This window comes from Balearica regulorum, chromosome 1, assembly GCF_011004875.1.
Source record: "Balearica regulorum gibbericeps isolate bBalReg1 chromosome 1, bBalReg1.pri, whole genome shotgun sequence".
Classification (NCBI taxonomy): domain Eukaryota; kingdom Metazoa; phylum Chordata; class Aves; order Gruiformes; family Gruidae; genus Balearica; species Balearica regulorum.
Genome location: NC_046184.1, coordinates 130,960,634 through 130,978,074, shown reverse-complemented (window position 1 = coordinate 130,978,074; position 17,441 = coordinate 130,960,634). Strand labels below are relative to the sequence as shown.

At 41.6% G+C, this 17,441-nt stretch overlaps 1 long non-coding RNA gene across 1 annotated transcript in view; it reads right to left on the bottom strand.

Annotated features, from left to right (window-relative positions):
* Positions 1-14,608, bottom strand: part of LOC142605105 (uncharacterized) — a 140,360-nt gene extending 125,752 nt beyond the window's left edge. Inside the window, exon 1 of the long non-coding RNA XR_012838870.1 lies at positions 14,508-14,608. This is a non-coding gene — a long non-coding RNA (uncharacterized LOC142605105). The remainder of the gene's footprint in view (positions 1-14,507) is intronic.
* Between the last annotated feature and the right edge of the window lie 2,833 nt (positions 14,609-17,441).

The window sequence follows — 17,441 nt, the reverse complement described above, 5'->3', positions numbered from 1 at the left end:
ATTATTTTGATATTAAATAATATAAAAGTCAAAAAGATTGTAAAAAATGTAGAATCTAGAAACTAAACATACATAGTTTCAGTCTAGAAGTAAGGCATAAGGTTTGAACAGTGAGAGCTTATGAAATGAGAAGTCCAGTACAGCAGAAGCCAAAGGATATCTGTCAACCAATTCTTCTTCGAAGCTAGTATCCCTTTCTAAAGATTTGAACTTTTTAAAAGATTTTTTTAAGGTTGCATGCCTGTGACAGACAATTCATCCCACAAATAGAAAGTTATTCCAGTTATTTTCAATTTCATTGGTTTTCACCAGAATAAGTACTCATCAGATTGCTCTCCAAAAGCTTGCATTAGATCCTCCATCATTTGCCACTGGCAGATCAAAGTTAGATGACTTTCTTGCAATAGAGAGAGTCAGATGCAAGAATCCCTGGATCTCTTTCATGCTGGAAGTCAGACTAGAGCAATACAGCATCTTCTCTTCCCCTTCTTAGGGTCTACGGAAAGTCCTCATTGCCACTTTTTCTTAAGCTTAACCAGCTATTAAAACTAGGTCTTAATGCAAATGGCTTCCTAAAATAAATTATTCTTTTAAACAATACCATCTTTAGCTTGTCAGGGAAGAATATAATTTCCTACCAAACTCCACCAATGCTAATTTTTTTATAAAGGCACTGAAACAGAGAATATATTATGAGAAAATAATTGTATCAGGCCTTAGGAATGTAAAAATTGGAAAAATCAAAAGTGATAACATTTCCAGTGCAATGACTGTAAGGGGAACAGAAAATGGCATGAAGTATATCCATTTTCATGACAAAGGCTGTAATGAGAAAAAGAAAAGTGCAAAACTAATCTGCTTCAGAAATCTGCACTATCTGTTCTTCCATCAATTATCTATTCCAATCATGTAGACAAGAGTTTCTGTCTACAGAGCGAATCCACTCTGATAGTTAATCCTGTTGTCTTGTAGTTCTCCCTGGAGACTTGAGGATACAAAGTATTATGTCCCTCTGTAGCACTGCTCAGACATAGTCTAACAATTCCACTCATCAAATCCTTGCCATGTGTGTATCTCCTTGAAGAACACGAAGGATGAAAATCCCATCTCATCCACGTATCGATTTCATTCCAAGCCGATGTAGCAGGAGCCTGACTTGCAGATCTGTCTTGCTCTTTTGCAGCTATTGCCACCAACACACTCCCTGCACAGCAGGAGGCTGAACTGACAGCTTTAACTCTTCCTCATGCTATCAGCTGCTTAGTGAAATGTTCTAGGTAAGGAACATTTGCAAATTAAACATCATAATGGGTTGTCTGAATTACCAGATAATCAGATCACATCTCTTTTTCTGAAAACAACGCACCTTGACTGATATAGAAATTAAAATGAAGTAGAATACAATCTTTCCCACCTGTGCAGTACTGTTGGACTATGGAATTCCCTCCGCTGTTTAAAGTACCTAGTTTCCAATTCTTCATTGCATTTTGGTTTTATTTGTAGTCTAGTAAGAGCCTCTTTCTTCCTTGCAAAAATATCTCTTTTGTGATGTCATCTTTTCTTTCACCTGCCTTTTGTCACACAGACCTTTTGAGTGTAATGGTGGTTGCAATTTCCTTCCATTTTTCGTAGTTTCTTCTTTGAAATTAGCATTCCAGTTGTAGAAATAAAAAGCACCTCATATACTAACTTCAGTGTGTCCATTTATTTATAGCTTGTGCATTTTATTCCTTCCCTACTAGGCATCTTCTTCATTTGGGCTTTCAATTACACAAAATTTCATCACAAGCAGAACTTTTCATTACACGGTGTTCAGATCAAACAGTAAGCCGCAAAAGATCTTTATAGACAGAGCACACTGCATTTAATATACATGGGATATGAAAAATTTTGTATATAAACAGCTTTTTAGCTGTAAGTAATATATTTCCAGAAGTGTTTTTTACAGAACTAATATCTTTTCAATGTTCTACAGATCAATACATTATTTCCTTTAAAATTATACATATGTAATTTAATATAATAATCTTCAAACTTAAAGCCTTTTCAATGCAATTAACTATTTAGCTTGTCATGTCATAAAGAAATTTATCTGACAACGTGATTCCAAAATACAGATTTCAGACTATAGTATTCCTTTGTGCAGAATAGATCTTCGTATACTCACAAAAACACCACTTAAACAGTTTAGGAGACATTAAGAAACATTTTCTACCCAAAGGCAATTGCATTTAAAAGAAAGAAGCAAAGTGTTTTACTGATTCTGGTTCAGTTACATAGAATTACAAAACGGCAGTAGATTTTTAGTTAGTTACAGATGGAAAAGGGCCTCTGTCATATCAGGTTGTGCAGAAGAGCTATTTCTCTCCCTCTGTAATTTGTAAGTGGACAGTAAATTACAAGCAACTTCTCCCCGTTACCAGTCTATCCTCAATTACCACAATCAACAATCTCACCACTTTGCTTTTTTATATCCTGCTTCTCCCTTCCTGTATCTTCTATTCATCTTTTAAGAAGTAAGATCTAGGCATCAAGAAAATTCATCCCTTTGTAAGCTTTTCTGCCCTGGGCCACGTAAGACTTTCAGTCCTAGACAACGTCTCCAGGAATTATCTTTTCCTCAGTTAATTATATTCATGTTAATACAACATTTAGCTATAAACATATATATGAACACACATACACATGGACCCATCTGTATTTACCTCTCCAAGACAGCCTTGAGCTGGCAACATATGCCTCCCCGAACTAAAAGAGTGGGTTGGGGTTAAAGCTATGACAGCCAGCATGTTCTTAGATGTGAATCTGCATCATGGGAAGACAGAGAAGACACAGTTCAGCATCTTTAAAAAAAGCACGCAAAATGAACTTTATTTAACTCATTTCTTCAGACAGAGTGTTTGAGCAGCTGAGGAATAGCTGGAACTGAAGCTCAAATGTGTCACAATGTGACTGCCAGAGCTCCTGGGGCTCTGCCCTGACACAGCCTACCTGCCACGCAAGACTTCATCAGTGCAGATACACTGACGCTGGGGCCCACCCATGCCCCATGGCTATCGCAGGCCTATTGTTTTCATTCAGCTGCTTACTCATAAGTCTGTCAAGATTCATGAGCACTCCTTAAATACAATTGTGGGAACAGAAGTTCAACTTCCAAGCCATTTTGCTCCATGACAAACAGTGCTGATCTTTAAAGCTTGGAAAAAGGACTATTTTTATGACCTCATTGCAATTCTTTAGTGCTCTGACCCTGATGTTTGTGGAAAGGGCAAAGTATCACATACTGTACATCTTGCTAATCCCTCTGGTGCTTGTTTTTAGGAGTCATCCATAAATAGCTACTGGTCATACAAAATACTCGTGCACCTATGGCTGGGTGCTAGACTGCAAGCAGAAAGCTCCTAATTAGTACTTCTCTCTTGGCATCTTGTGTCCATGCCATTGCCACGTATTTCTTTTCCATCGAGGCTGGTCATTCAGCAGTCAAATCTGCAGCTGGCACACTGCAAGCAAATGATGCTGCCAGCCAGGGACAGCCAGCCAGCTCCTCCAAAACTCCTACCCCTCTGCTGCATCCAAGGGCAGGGGAAAAAGGGTGCACCAGTAAGGAAAGCCAGCAGGGTTTACACCACTGCATGGGAATAATGTACGTTACTGGTCCAGTTTAGTTACTGCAGCACCACACAGTGCAGATTACATGGTATGCTCCGGTTCCGACATTAAAAAAATACAAGCCTTGCTTGGGTTTGATCAGCATTTAGCAAAACAGATGATAACTCTGATCAGTTTTGTGTTTTTCACAGTATTGCTTGTTAGCTTTAAAATAAATCTCATGTTGTTTTTAACTTCTAAGTTTAAACATAAAATAATATTTCTAAGTTTACACTGGATGTATTTCTGTGCGCATACAATTCAGAGTAATAAGTGAATGACAGAAATATTTTGGCTTTTTTTTTTCCTTCAGAAAGTATCACACTTTTCCCTGGAACCTTGAAGCAGACTGACTCTTGCCAACTCCAGTGTGCCACAGAAACAGGACTTCAAGCTATTAGTCACTGATAGTCAACAGCTTCAATTTCTAGCTATTGGATGAGCTGCAAGTATAAGACGAAATGTGTTTCTCTCTTCAACACAGCAGATGTTTAATCATTTAACTAACAAGGCAAGGTTGTTGAATTACCCTGCTAAAACCTTGATTTACATTGTGGCAGGTTGGTGGAGTTATTCAAACAGAGATTAGACTGTCCTTTCTGTAGTTCTAATTATGCTTGGTCTTAATGATATGGGATAATATTTAACAGATCAGTTAATGGTAAATATTCATTGAATACTACTTCTGTCTTTGGAAAGATACCAGTGATTGTGGAGACCAAACTCATTCAACAACTAGATTTACAAACCTCAGCAAACATAAGGCTCACCTAAGCCAGTATCTTTCATACAGATGCTTTAATAACCAGAATCTTCAGAGCAGAGACGTCAGACAGGTGAACAGAAGTCCTCTCAGATGACTTTGCGATGTCTACTGTTGGGCAGGTCACTGGAATATACACACATAGAGCAGGAACCCTCTTGTCTTCTCAGCGAGGAAACTGATAGTCCTGGCTACAACTGAGACAGTCACATTCATTCTTTCAGCAAGATAGAGCAAGACAAAAAGAGATAAGGATAGTAATTTGTAGACTGTAACACCTAAAGACCTGGACACAAGACTAAAAGATCATTACGCTAAGTCCCATTTCAACAATAGGCAGCACTTTATCAGAGGCACCTCCAATCCAACTGTAAAACAGGAGGGCACCGTTCAGCACAAACTTGGGGGGTGGGGCACAAAAGAAAGCAACTGGATGTTCTTTTTAAGCCTACTGGGAAATTATCAGCACTTACAAGAAATTCAGTTGGTGCCAAAAATTGTGGGGAAAGGATCATTTTAAGGCATGACTTCAAAGAGGAGAAAGAGATACTTCTACTGCTGTTACAAACAGCTCCTACGTATAAGTGTTGCTGCAACTGCTAGCAAATGTAGACTATGTGTAGGTTCTATCATCACAGGTAAACTGAAGACAGGAATTGAACATGATCAAAGGGAAAGGTTTCAGTGCAGAAACTGGAATAGGAAAAAATGCAAGTATTTTTATGGTCATAAGAAAAAATGTAAATTTGTTCTTGAGAACAAGCATGGAGAGTCACATTTTCTGTTCATAGTTTTATAAATTAAAAAAAATCTATTTGAAAAAGAACTTATCATCACAGTTTTTAAAAACATTCTTAGTATATTCCTAAAGCAATACCTGAAATTTGATTTTGTATTTGCACTTGGGTACTTCCCAAATTCTGTATTTAGTGGTGTCATCAGCATGGTCCAGTGGATACAAAAGCAGCTTGGGATTCACAGATACTAGTCATGGCTCTGTTTCTACGTGATCTGGGCATGTCATTTTGAAGTCCTCTGCAAAGCAAGCCAGCTTATTTTCAGTTTTAGCGGGATGGAAGGATAAATTGTTCCAATGGACAAAAGTGATAGAGAAAAGGTACATATAATTACTAACTTTACTAATTTTATACGAAATACCTTGATTCAACTGAATAGCAATTTTCATTGCTGCGTTTTAATTAGCTAAAAGGTGAAAAACACACAGGTGAACGTTAACTGTTCCAGATGCAAAACTTTTTCATGCATTATTTCCAGAGTCCTGTCAGTAGTGAACAGAAGAAGTAGAAAATGGACAGATAATCAGGGCTGTACTTAAACATGACTTTCTAAAGATCGAATTTCTAAATTTTACTGATTCTTGAGAACATGGAGCAAAGCAGAACCTCTCTGTACATCTGAGATCCCTCAGGCTAACCAAGATGTCTAAGCTGTAACACTGAAGTTGCTTTTGCTTTCTGTCACACACCACTTCAACATTAAGAAATTTCAGTATAATCTCAAGCAATCACCACCCTGCAGAGAGCCACAAAATCCTTTCAAGGGGCAATAACGTGAACACAGTCACAAGCAAACTCTCTACCAGGGTTTTGGTGAAACCTCTGTCAAGAACAGTCCAGAATTTCATCCAGCTCAAAGTAAAAATTTCATCTTAGCCCCTTACTGCATTTGGCCAATTCAGAAAAGTTGCCTGAGTCGAGCACTGCGTTTAGCTGCTCTAGTTACAGGCCAAAACCAGCTGAACCAGAGAACAGAAGGAATACATAAGACAAATTCCCATTCTCTTTGTCCTGGTAATTTAGGAAGTCTCAAGCAACAGGGTAAGAGATCAACAGGAGAGAGGAGTGGGGCATACAGACATCTGCCAGGTTCTAAAATATACACAAGAGCTTCCCTGCTTCCATTCCTGACAATAAACACTTTAACATAAAGGCAATTCTTTCATATAAATTCTGAGCAAAGCAAGAGACTAAATTAAGTTTCATCCATGTTCAGAGGTCTGAATACTACTTCAAAGTTCTCTAAACAATTAAGCCCCTGGAGAGACCCATCCTTCTCTTGGAAATTTCTGTATTAAGCACAAAAAAGACTGAATTCAGGTAGTATTTCTTATGTGACAGGAGCCCTCTTAGACTTCAGATCTGAAAAACACAAGACTTTTCAGAATCGTGGCCTTTTTTAACTAGAATTTCTTTTTAAATAATCGTAGTACTTATATTAATATTCCAATGGTCAGTTTACCTGACTGTTACAAAGGCAAACTTTGTTTGGGTTCATTTTCACTTTCCTGACTCTGCATTTTGTTAAGCCTTTGCTGGCTACACCAAAGAATGCCTTTACCCATATGATGAATCAAAATTGGTAAACAAACAGAGTAAGCCATACTGAGCAACCCCTCTTTGGTAAATCCAGTAAATAGTGACCTTGGAGTTCCATTTTTCTTAGTCTTTTATTGTCATGACACTACTGAACCTCCTTTCTCCTTCCTAAAATCATGTTATTTGTAGGAACACAATTTGCGTACGCAAAATATGTCTCTACCCTTACTCGGTACTGCCAAGCACGCGTCCAAGAGCCACACTAGCTCACTACAACCTCATTCATGATACATTACAGCTTGCACCCACTTTACTAACACTGAGAGATCTCTTTGCATCAGATAGCTATCCTCTTAAATCTCCCTTAGTCCTGTGGAAAACTGATATTGTTACCACCTAGGTCATCAATAAAAGTGCTAAATAGTTACTGATAATAATCAGTTCTTATAGGATCCAACAGAAAGGCATATACTCAGTGAGGATTCCCCATTTACAGTCATGTTTCATAGCCTGTCTGCCAGTTTTTAGTCCATTTAAGAAGCATCGCATTGATTTCATTTCAGTCTAGTTACTTCATCAAAAAATCATGCCTCACAGAAGTGTATTATATATTACTTCAACATGATGCCATTGATCAAACTGCATTTGTTATCTCTCAAATAAGAGAATAAAGAAAGGAATAAAGAGTCAGGTTGATAAAATCTATTTTCCAAAAATCACGGGTGACTAGTCTTAAAGAATGATAGGAAGTTTAAATGTAGTCCAGTAGGAGAATTTCTTTTACTTTCTCCAGGTACAGAGCCAAATTGATAGGCTTGCAATTATCCAGAAGATTCCTTCTTAAAGCACTGGTGACAAATTCCTAAGTTCTCTGTAATTTCTCTGTGTTCCAAAGCATATTGAAAACTTCAACCTTCATAACCCACAGAACTCTCCAGTGAATTCCTTAAAAACTTCTAGGTATTAGTTGTCAAGTCCAGATGTTTAAATAAGCCTAATAGTAACAGTTCACGTAGTAGCACAACAGTAGTTCACACAGTAGCAGAGCAGCAAAGGTGGAGGAGGGTGTCACATACTTCATGATCACCATCAGCAGAGGTGCAGCAGACACGTGGAGAAGTAATTCAATACTTTGTTCTAATTCTAATGGACATTTTTCATCCAGCAACGGCCCATTCTTTTGTTCAGACTACTTTTGTTCTTACTATGCTTCATTAAAATAAAAATAAAAAAGCAAGAAAAAGGTATTTCATCCATAATTCTATTTGCCATTGAGATTTTTGCGTGCCTTTTTCCTGAAGTCCTTTTATTTTTATAAAACCTTCACACCCCTACCTTCTCATTTGGGGATTTCCATAGTAATAATTTTTCCTTCTTGGGTTTTCTTTGTCTTTTTGGTCATCAAGTTTAACATTCTTAGACAGAAAGAAAATGTTTTACCATTTTTTTTGTCTTGAAACTTGTTTTCAGCACTATGAAATTGGTCATTTTCATAAACCAGTGAGAATAGGGACTTGTCTATATTTCTTACAGGAAAACAGAATAAAATCATGATCACTTATGCCTAATTAGCTACTCATTAGTGATTTCCATGTCATACAGAGATACACAGTAGGAAAGGAAAAGCTGTGTTATTGCTGACTACAGCTACCATGACATTCAATACAGAACTACACCGTCAAGGAAAATCCTTACACGCATCCCCCGCGAGTCATAGAATCATAGAATGGTTTGGGTTGGAAGGGACCTCAAAGATCATCTGGTTCCAACCCCCCTGCTGCGGGCAGGGACACCCTCCACTAGACCACATTGCCCAAAGCCTCATCCAACCTGGCCTTGAACACTGCCAGGGATGGGGCCTCCACAACCTCTCTGGGCAACCTGTTCCAGTGCCTCACCACCCTCACAGTAAAGAATTTCTTTCTAACATCTCATCTAAATCGACCCTCCTTCAGCTTGAACCCATTACCCCTTGTCCTGTCACTACACTCCCTGATCAACAGTCCCTCATCAGCTTTGCTGTAGGCTCCCTTCAGAAACTGGTAAGCTGCAATCAGATCTCCCCGGAGCCTTCTTTTCTCCAGGCTGAACAATCCCAACTCTCTCAGCCTGTCCTCACAGGAGAGGTGCTCCAGCCCTCTGATCAGCTTCGTGGCCTCCTCTGGACTCTCTCCAACAGCTCCATGTCTCTCCTGTACTGGGGCCCCCAGAGCTGGACGCAGTACTCCAGGTGGGGTCTTAGGAGAGCAGAGCAGAGGGCCAGGATCACCTCCCTCGACCTGCTGGTCAAACCTCTTTTGATGCAGCCCAGGACACGGTTGGCTTTCTGGGCTGAAAGCGCACACTGCTGGCTCACGTTGAGCTTCTCATCAACCAACCCAAGTCCTTCTCCTCAGGGCTGCTTTCAATCCATTCCTCTCCCAGCCTGTAGTTGTGCTTGGGATTGCGCTGACCCACGTGCAGGACTCCCTCCTCTGCTGTTGACAAATTCACCTGCAAGACACTGCTGACCAAAGGCTCACGGCACAGATGGGGGCTTCTTGCTGGCCACGCCACTCAGCTCCTCAGAGAGTGACAGTGTGGACCAGATGGACTCCTGGCTCACCCTGCAGCATCCCTACATGGCAGATTTCTACAGAACATGCTTTTTAATGGTCCTCCACAAACAGAGCAGAGCAATTCTGCCTGCAGCCCCCTGTCCAAGGAAAGTTAAGTAGATCCCCACTAAATCTAGGCATATGTTCTTGGCTCTGGCCAGCTGAGATACATGCTAGATAGCGACATGAACGGCATTTTCAAGATAAGATGCCAAAACATAAATTCAAGATCAGGACACAAAATTCAATGAATATCATATGCAGATGAAATGAGGAAAAGAGATTCTGAACCAGTATGCATAAGATTCTAGAGTGGAAGAGCTATATTTATTAGTGGTAGTTTATTATTTATACTATGTCCCAGGACTATTCTTTCTGCTGTGCAAAGATCCAACATGCCTTTTTGCTTCAGCAAATAAAAGAGTCATTTGCTAGATGTCAGTGGACTGTGTTTTCTGTTCTTCTGCAATAGCTATTCTCTGAAGGCTTAAACTGATTGTTCTTTAACCATAATGTCATTAAAGAAATGCCAGGAAGTTTATTAATACTGCAGAGGCCCCAAAGCAGCAAGATAATGTCCAGACTTACAAAAAACAGGCTTGCCAACCGTCCTGTTGGCCAGCTTCCAATTAAAGGAAGAACATGACAGCCAAGCTGCAGCTACAGTGACCTCAGGAAGTGTCGAAAAAAGTAGAACTATCCAAGCCACAGAGCCCTACTCCAATTTTATACAAACCAAAAAAAAACCCCAAACCCAAAATGCCACTTGCATTTAATTTTTAACATCACACAAAGTCCAGAATGGGTGTCTAAGAATATTTCTTCCCCAAATGCTTTTTCAGAGTTCATGTTAGTGTTCTGAGACCAAAAGACAAAGCCACTAACCCACTGCAGTACACTGCTTCATCCTACCGTAAGCTTTTTTCTCTGCAAAATATTGATAATTCTGTCATCTGCGTTCCTCTTATCTTTTTGATAAATGAGGCTACTGCCTTCCTAACTTATTAAGGCATTTATCCTCTCCTTTACATTTGAAACACTGGGAAACATAACAAGTTTACTGTGGCTCCAAGTCCTGTAATCATGAGGTGCTGATTTTTTTAGAGCATTCTAAAATGTGGAACTGCTGAGTTAATGTCAAATGGTTTAAATCTAAGAATTAAGTATCAGTGTTTCACCTGTAGTCTTTTTTCTTCAAAGAAATAAAATTGACTCTTATCAACTGCACAATCAAAAATCTGGGAGCCTGACAGGCAGAAGACGCTCACTTTTTATGGTGCACTGTTCCTCACCATCTCGGCATCAGAACATTTCCATAGAGCTGTCACAGGGAGACCTGAGGTAAGGATCCCTAAGATTTATATTTAAACAGGAGTTTGGATGTCAGGAGACAGTTATTCTTAGGTCTTCCTAACGAGGTCATGAAAAATTTTGTTTTCAAATGCAGTATTTCTGAGCTGTAAGTCTAATATTCCAAAACTATAACTGTGAAGAATCTGATGTTTTCTGGAGTGCGTTATCTTTGTAGTTACTAATCTAAAATATTCACCTGCCTGTGTCTGAAGTTAGGCACTTAAAAATTACATTCAGTTATGTAAGACTGCAGGGTGCCAAGTACTGGATTTGTAGATATTTGCTATCATTCTGAAAAATTGGTTTATTCATTTAGAAGAGTACCTCAATATTTGGGTTTCATCCCTGCCACCAAGCATTTCACAAATCACATTTCAGCACGTATTTCCAAATATTTTTAAGGTTCATTTAAGGTGGTGTCTGCCTTTCAATATGTATCCAGTTATCATGACACCAAAGATGAAACTACTGTTCAGTAAATTTTGTTATTTAGTTCACTGGAACTGGGATTTCACTTCAAACTTTGGCTTGACAAAACCAGGGATAACAGCCTAAGACTGCATCTAGCGCTCATAAAGTGGACAACAATCTGGAGAATTAAGATCTAGTTTATTTATTCAGTGATGGCTGAGAAGACAGCCATAGTAGTCTTTCCATATTCCTCCGATAATACACAGGGACTTTTTTTTCTAAAGTAGTAGTAAATAGGAGTCCTAACCAATGGAATATTACTTCATAGTGCTAAATGCCAATTCACATGCTATATATTGTGTTTTCTCCATTCTAATCTAAGCTGTTATGAAAACATAAACAAACCCAAAACATTTGTTGCTGTGCTATGTATAGCTCAGGTCAGAGTCCTTTCCTCTTTTTCATTCCAGATTTGAATCTGGAACTGGAAAGCTTTTCTTGAAGCAGTATTGTTTCTCCCTTGGAAAAAAAAAAAAAAGCTAAAAAAAAGATGAAGTATTTAAAAGCCTTGCATCTTACAGAGTAGCCCTAGTTACAGATATGTTATAATCGAGACACTTGTCATTTCATGTAGAAAGAACCAGATAATCATGGAATTCAATCAGTGCTGAGAAAGCAGGAATAGGGCTTACAAGAATGCTTACATCTGTCCCTAATTTCCTTGCACATAAATGCACAGTAATCTGCTTTATTGCCAAAGTCATATAAAGAAATTGGGCACCAAGCAGCATAGGTAATCTCGAACTGGAGGCCCTCCAGCCTAATTAGACACAAATGCCCAGAAGGCCCGAGACTGAAATATGGCATGTAGATTCTGAACCGTATGAAGAGACAGAACAGTCTCATTAGCAGCCGTCCAAGTGTATGTTTAAGCCTCTGAAGTTCCTTTTTTTGACCAAGGGAAGGAGTAAGCCATGTCTATGCCTGAGGCTAAATACAAGGAAAAGCATCCCGCTCCTTCTGGAATGGCCCCGATCTCTCAGCTGCTGCCCCAGCACGCTCCTCCCGGGCTTTGTGCAATTCCTGGCCACTCTTTTTGCAGACAACCCCACAGTCAGCAAGCTGATTTAGTATCAATAATGCTAGGAAAGCCAAAACATTATAAGTCATTGAAAAATAAGACAAAGAAGCGATGCTGAGGAGAGTTTAAAGAGATATTGGTTCATTATTCATTATTTAGTAGACACATTTCTTAAAGTTGTTAGTCATGGAGTTTTACCAGAAGCCATAAAAAGTGACAATTTCCGTTATTTCAAACTCTGAACATTTTTAATTTTTCTAGCATCAAACAAGCATTGTTGGCTACTTTCTAATTACAAGCTTGTCTCTCTCTGATTAAAGCATGCGTCTACTTTGTAGAACAATGCAAAATTCTGAGGGAATTAAAGAAATAGAGGAGAAGCCTGTGACAATTTTAAATCAGAATAGCTGTGGCAGAGAAGGCTATGCATGACACACAAGTGACCTTCATGTTGCAGATTTCGGGCATGCTCTGGGACTATCTATTTTTGGAAACATAACAACTACACTTAACTAGACAGAGGGTGTGATAGAAATGTTTTTATCAAGTTATCTCCCTCTAAGTTATTTGGGGGAACAATGCAAGGCAACACATTATTTCCTTTTTGAATTGAGTTTTTACATTATCAGGAAATATCAGACTGGCCACAGAATTATAAATAACTTTTGGTTTTAATAAAATAAAGTGAGCTTTGTGCCTCTTTTCTTTTTCTGCAAACACAACACAAAGGAAACAAAGGGACACAGCGGAGTCCAGAGATCCTGTGTGCAATAAAAAATTGTGGATAAAGCCTTCTGTTAATTGACATTCAAGGTCAATTTGTATCTTTGCCTGTGATGCAGCGGCCTATTTGCTATCGTATTACTGCCTGAGGTCACCAATCAGCTCCATTTTCTTGACAAGTTTTATGGGAAGATTATTTGACATTTAACTTCAGCAGCAAGCACTACTGAAGCATTACCATTACAAAACAAACAGACAAATTTTAAGTGGGGATAATTTTTTAAAATAACTTTTCTTAAAGATTTTTTTTATGGTTTTATAAAGGGTGGAGGTTTTTAAGACTACACACCAGGACATTCATTGCTCTGTTTTGCCCTTCCCTGTGCTTTAGTTTTGAGATTCAGGGAAAGAAGAAAATCAAGTGGTAGGAAAGTAGTTACTTGGCCACAACATGGCAAGCCTTACAGTACTGCTCTTCTCTGTCTGACTTCACCCAGGACTGAGTATTGGAGGCGATGCCTGGCACTGAGAGCCTGTTTCCTCCCGTGCACCCCGAGGCGTGACGGAGGTATCCCCTCTGGTAGGAGACCCGCAACCCGCCGAGGGAACAGAGCTTTGGACCGCAACCACGTCTGTCTACGGGGGCACGCACAGACAGACATGAGCTCACCGCCCACACAGGAGCCAGCTCCCATCCAGGAGCCACATAGCCTCATTACAGCAAACCTGTGCCCAACCTGATGCGTCTGTGCCCAGCACAAGAAGCTGAGACTAACCGGCAGGCATCTATACATACACACCCAGGACACCGGACAGAAAACCTGGCAGGCGCCAAGATGTGGTGTGCGGACCGGGCACCCTGTGCTCCCATGTTGACGATGAGGGGAAAAGGCATCAGTGAGGCTGGGTGACCTGCCAGCCTTTGCTGAGGATAAATGTAAACAGGAAGGAAATAAGAGAGAAGCAGGCAAACCTTTTGCGGGCAAAAAGGGGAGATGCCACCCCACTGGGCCTGGGCCCAGGCCCACATGAAAGCAAAGCGGGTTCCGGGGGCGCAGGCAGGGGCGGGTGGCTGGGCAGTGGTGGGCGGCAGCAGGCACACATGCCTGCCAGAAAACAACACCCAGGCACAGGGAGGCCGGCGTCGAAGCCAAGCGGGGTGGCAGAGGCCAGGAGGGGAGAAGGCTGCATTTGGGCAAAATGGGGTGGTGGAGGCGGGGAGCATCGAAGGGAGAAGCCTGCGGGCCCTGGGGAAACAGGTCCCTTCTCCAGGCTGAGGAGCTGCACCCTAATCGCGAGTCCGTGGGCCAGTGGCAGGTGAAGCATGCCTCGGCCCGGTGGACCCCCCGAACCTGTCCCATGTCCCCTCCAACCCCCCGGCCACCGCACCGGCAGGCCCCCCTTACCTTCCCGCTGCGGACCGGGACCGCTCCTCGCCTGGCCCCCCAGCTTCTCTTGCGAGGGGGCGGCGGGCCTGGCGGAGCCGCCCCCCCGGCCTGACCCTGCCCCGCCGCCCCGGGGCCCACCAGCGGCGCGGCAGGGAGCGTGGCGGGGAAACCCCGGCTCCCCCGGCCGCCGCGGCAGGCGGCTACCTGTTGCCCGGGAAACCCAGGTGTCTCCTCAGCCGCGGCCTTCCCCGGCGGGCGGCAGCCCGGCCCACCCCCCTTCCGCTCCGTTCCCGCAACCGCCGCCGGACCCGGGAGTGGGGAGCGGCAGTGGGGACGCTGCAGGGAAGGAGGGCTGTGAGGGGTCCGCGGGGGCGGCGGTACTGGAGGCTCCCGGGGCCGGGGGGAAGGGGGGGGATATACATGTTTTGTATATTTCCTGCTTCAAAAAGCAAAAGTGAGGCATGACTGTATATATTTTGAAGGTGTTAGTAAACAAGAAATGTGTGTGATTTTTATTGAATCTAATTTATCAAGACCTGCTGACAATAATGACTTACAAACCATCATTCACACTTCTTACAGCTAAAGCAGTTGGGGAATGTCAGAGCAGATATTTTTCTCCCTCAGAAACACACCAGTTTCCAAGAGAATTTTTCATTAGAAATACCCCTTTAGATCTGGCTCCAGCTTTTGTTCAAGAGAGACAAACCGGGGTAGCCCAGCACAGGGCAAGGCCCAGCGCTGGGGCCCAGGAGGAGGCACTGCTGGCACCTGCCCTGCTGCCCGCAGTTTTGGGGAGCACCTGGCCAAGTCTGGGCAATTGCGGTTTCTCCCCCACAGACCTTTTAATCCAATAAATAATCACCAGAAACTGGGTGGCACTCCCTCATCACAGCAAAATCACTTCAGGTTTCAGCATACGTGCTCGCTCCTGCGTATCGCTTGGCTCAAGTCTCTTCTGAAACTCCAACCTCAAAAGCAGCTCACGGAGGGACAACCATCGTTTGCTTAGAGGGGACGAAATGCAGTAAAATTAGAAAAGATGAGGACAATTTGTTTCCAGATATACCCTTCTGCAGCAGTTGCTATGGTTTTGCACATTCTGAAGTTGTTGTGCCTCATCAGCATTAAAAACTGTCATAAAACACCAAAGCCATCAGCTGAAGAATAGGGAACTCAATACATGTGCTGTGTGCTTGCTCCACAGTTTCTGTGTCAAGATATACCACAGGTAGTATTTTTCGGAGTGTATTAGATTGTCAGGTCCCCTGTACACTGACCTGCAATGCAAGTTTGTACACTTTTCCCTTGCTTCAGCAGATCTAAAGGCTCTTTTATGAATGGGAAAGATGTATGTCGTGTGTTGCATGTGCACTGGTAAAGCATCGGTAATTTTTTGCATAATTATATGTCTCACATACAACATGAGAGCTGAACCTACAGTTTAGTAAGTACCCCTGAGAAAGTGAAGTGTCTTTCACTGAACTTGGGGGCTACTACAACCCATACTCTTCAAGCATTCGAATTGCTGTGCTAGAGAAGGGAGCTTTTTATACTGTTGCCATGATTATCTTCCCAGAACAGGACTGCCTGTCCTCTCTTGCGATTTACTATCGATTGTTGTTTCTTCACAGGGTTAAAAAAAATGCAACAGGGGAAAAAAATCTCAAAGTTTTCTCTAATTCAGTGATACTGCAATGGGTACTGTCCATTTGCCGAAATACTTGACATTGCTTAATGCTGAAGAATACAAAGGACATGAGGAACTTTGGGGATTTTTTTAAAACTTTTTGATCATGACTCTTGTAAAGTTCATAAAACTTGAGGTGTTCATGGAATGCCAGAGAAATGGTGCATTTTTAAGGTCCCAGTTGTCACCTTGCATGAACTCAGTATGAAGATTAAAAGGGGTATGAAAAGAATTAATGGTAGTTAATGCTGATTTTTTGTGGCTGCCATTCAGATGACAGGTGACCTTATAAAATCTACCCAGTGATAAATATTTGTACCTGCCATTTTGGCTTACATACAACAAAAGCACCAAGTCTGAAGTATTTTTAATCAAGGCACCTGCAGAACATCACAAGATTTAGATATTTTAGTTGTTTATCTCATGCACTCTTTCATCTTTCTCCTGCAAGAAGGATTCAATTTACTGAGTCACAGCAAAGAAAGCATACAGAATTTTATCAGAAGGGCTATATGCAAAAACTATGTGGAAACTGGAAACCAATGGCACTTGCCCAGTAACTAACATATGCTATGGCGACGGTAACACCACATGGGAGTGATAGGCTGGGCTGCGGGGTGAAAGGAAATGCTAAGCAAAGTACACAGCAGACAGAGAGAGCTATTCCAGGTTTATCTTCCCGGTGCTATTTTTAAGTTTTTAGATGAAATTTGAATGGCTCACCTCGCTACAACCCTTCTTTCCATGGCTTTAGAAATCAGCGCAGCACAAGTACATGGAAAATACTTCCCAGTTACAGTGCAAACAAGCTAAGCAGGAGGGACTCACTGCAAGATTAGCATCCAAATCGCCATCTGCCTAAGGGAAGGGACAGCATGTAGTTGCACTATTCCTGGAGCGAAGAAAGGACCAGGTAGTTACCAAGTCTTCCTTGCTTTCCGCAGAAGGTTATTACAGCCCGCCTCAGGAGGTTTGCTCCTGCACTGGCTTTAGAAGAGACACAGGCAAATTTCTGCTTGTGTCTCTGCCTTAAAGCTTCTTTATTGCAATCCCACCAGTTTTGGGAAGGTGGAGGGGAATGACACACCAACAAAAAACAGGACCAAAAATCTGGCAACCTGAAAGAACAGGAGAAAGAGAAAGTAAGACAAGATTCTATTTCCCCTTGTACACCTATGACATTGTCTTAACCTCCATCCTCTGAAGACAGTCACAGGCCAGCCCATTGTATTTTGTATTGCTTACCATGAAAGCAGGCCTTTAAAGTAACAGGGTCATTAGGGTGAATGTCAGGCCTGAACTGTGGTAAACGTAGTCTGAATATCTATTCTTTACTTAAACAAAGGCTTTAGTAAAAATTATTTGGCCACTTAACAGTGGAACTGGACCAACAGAGAAAAGTAAACTCCTGCAGCCTCTTCTCTCAAATGAATGACCTGTCTACTAAG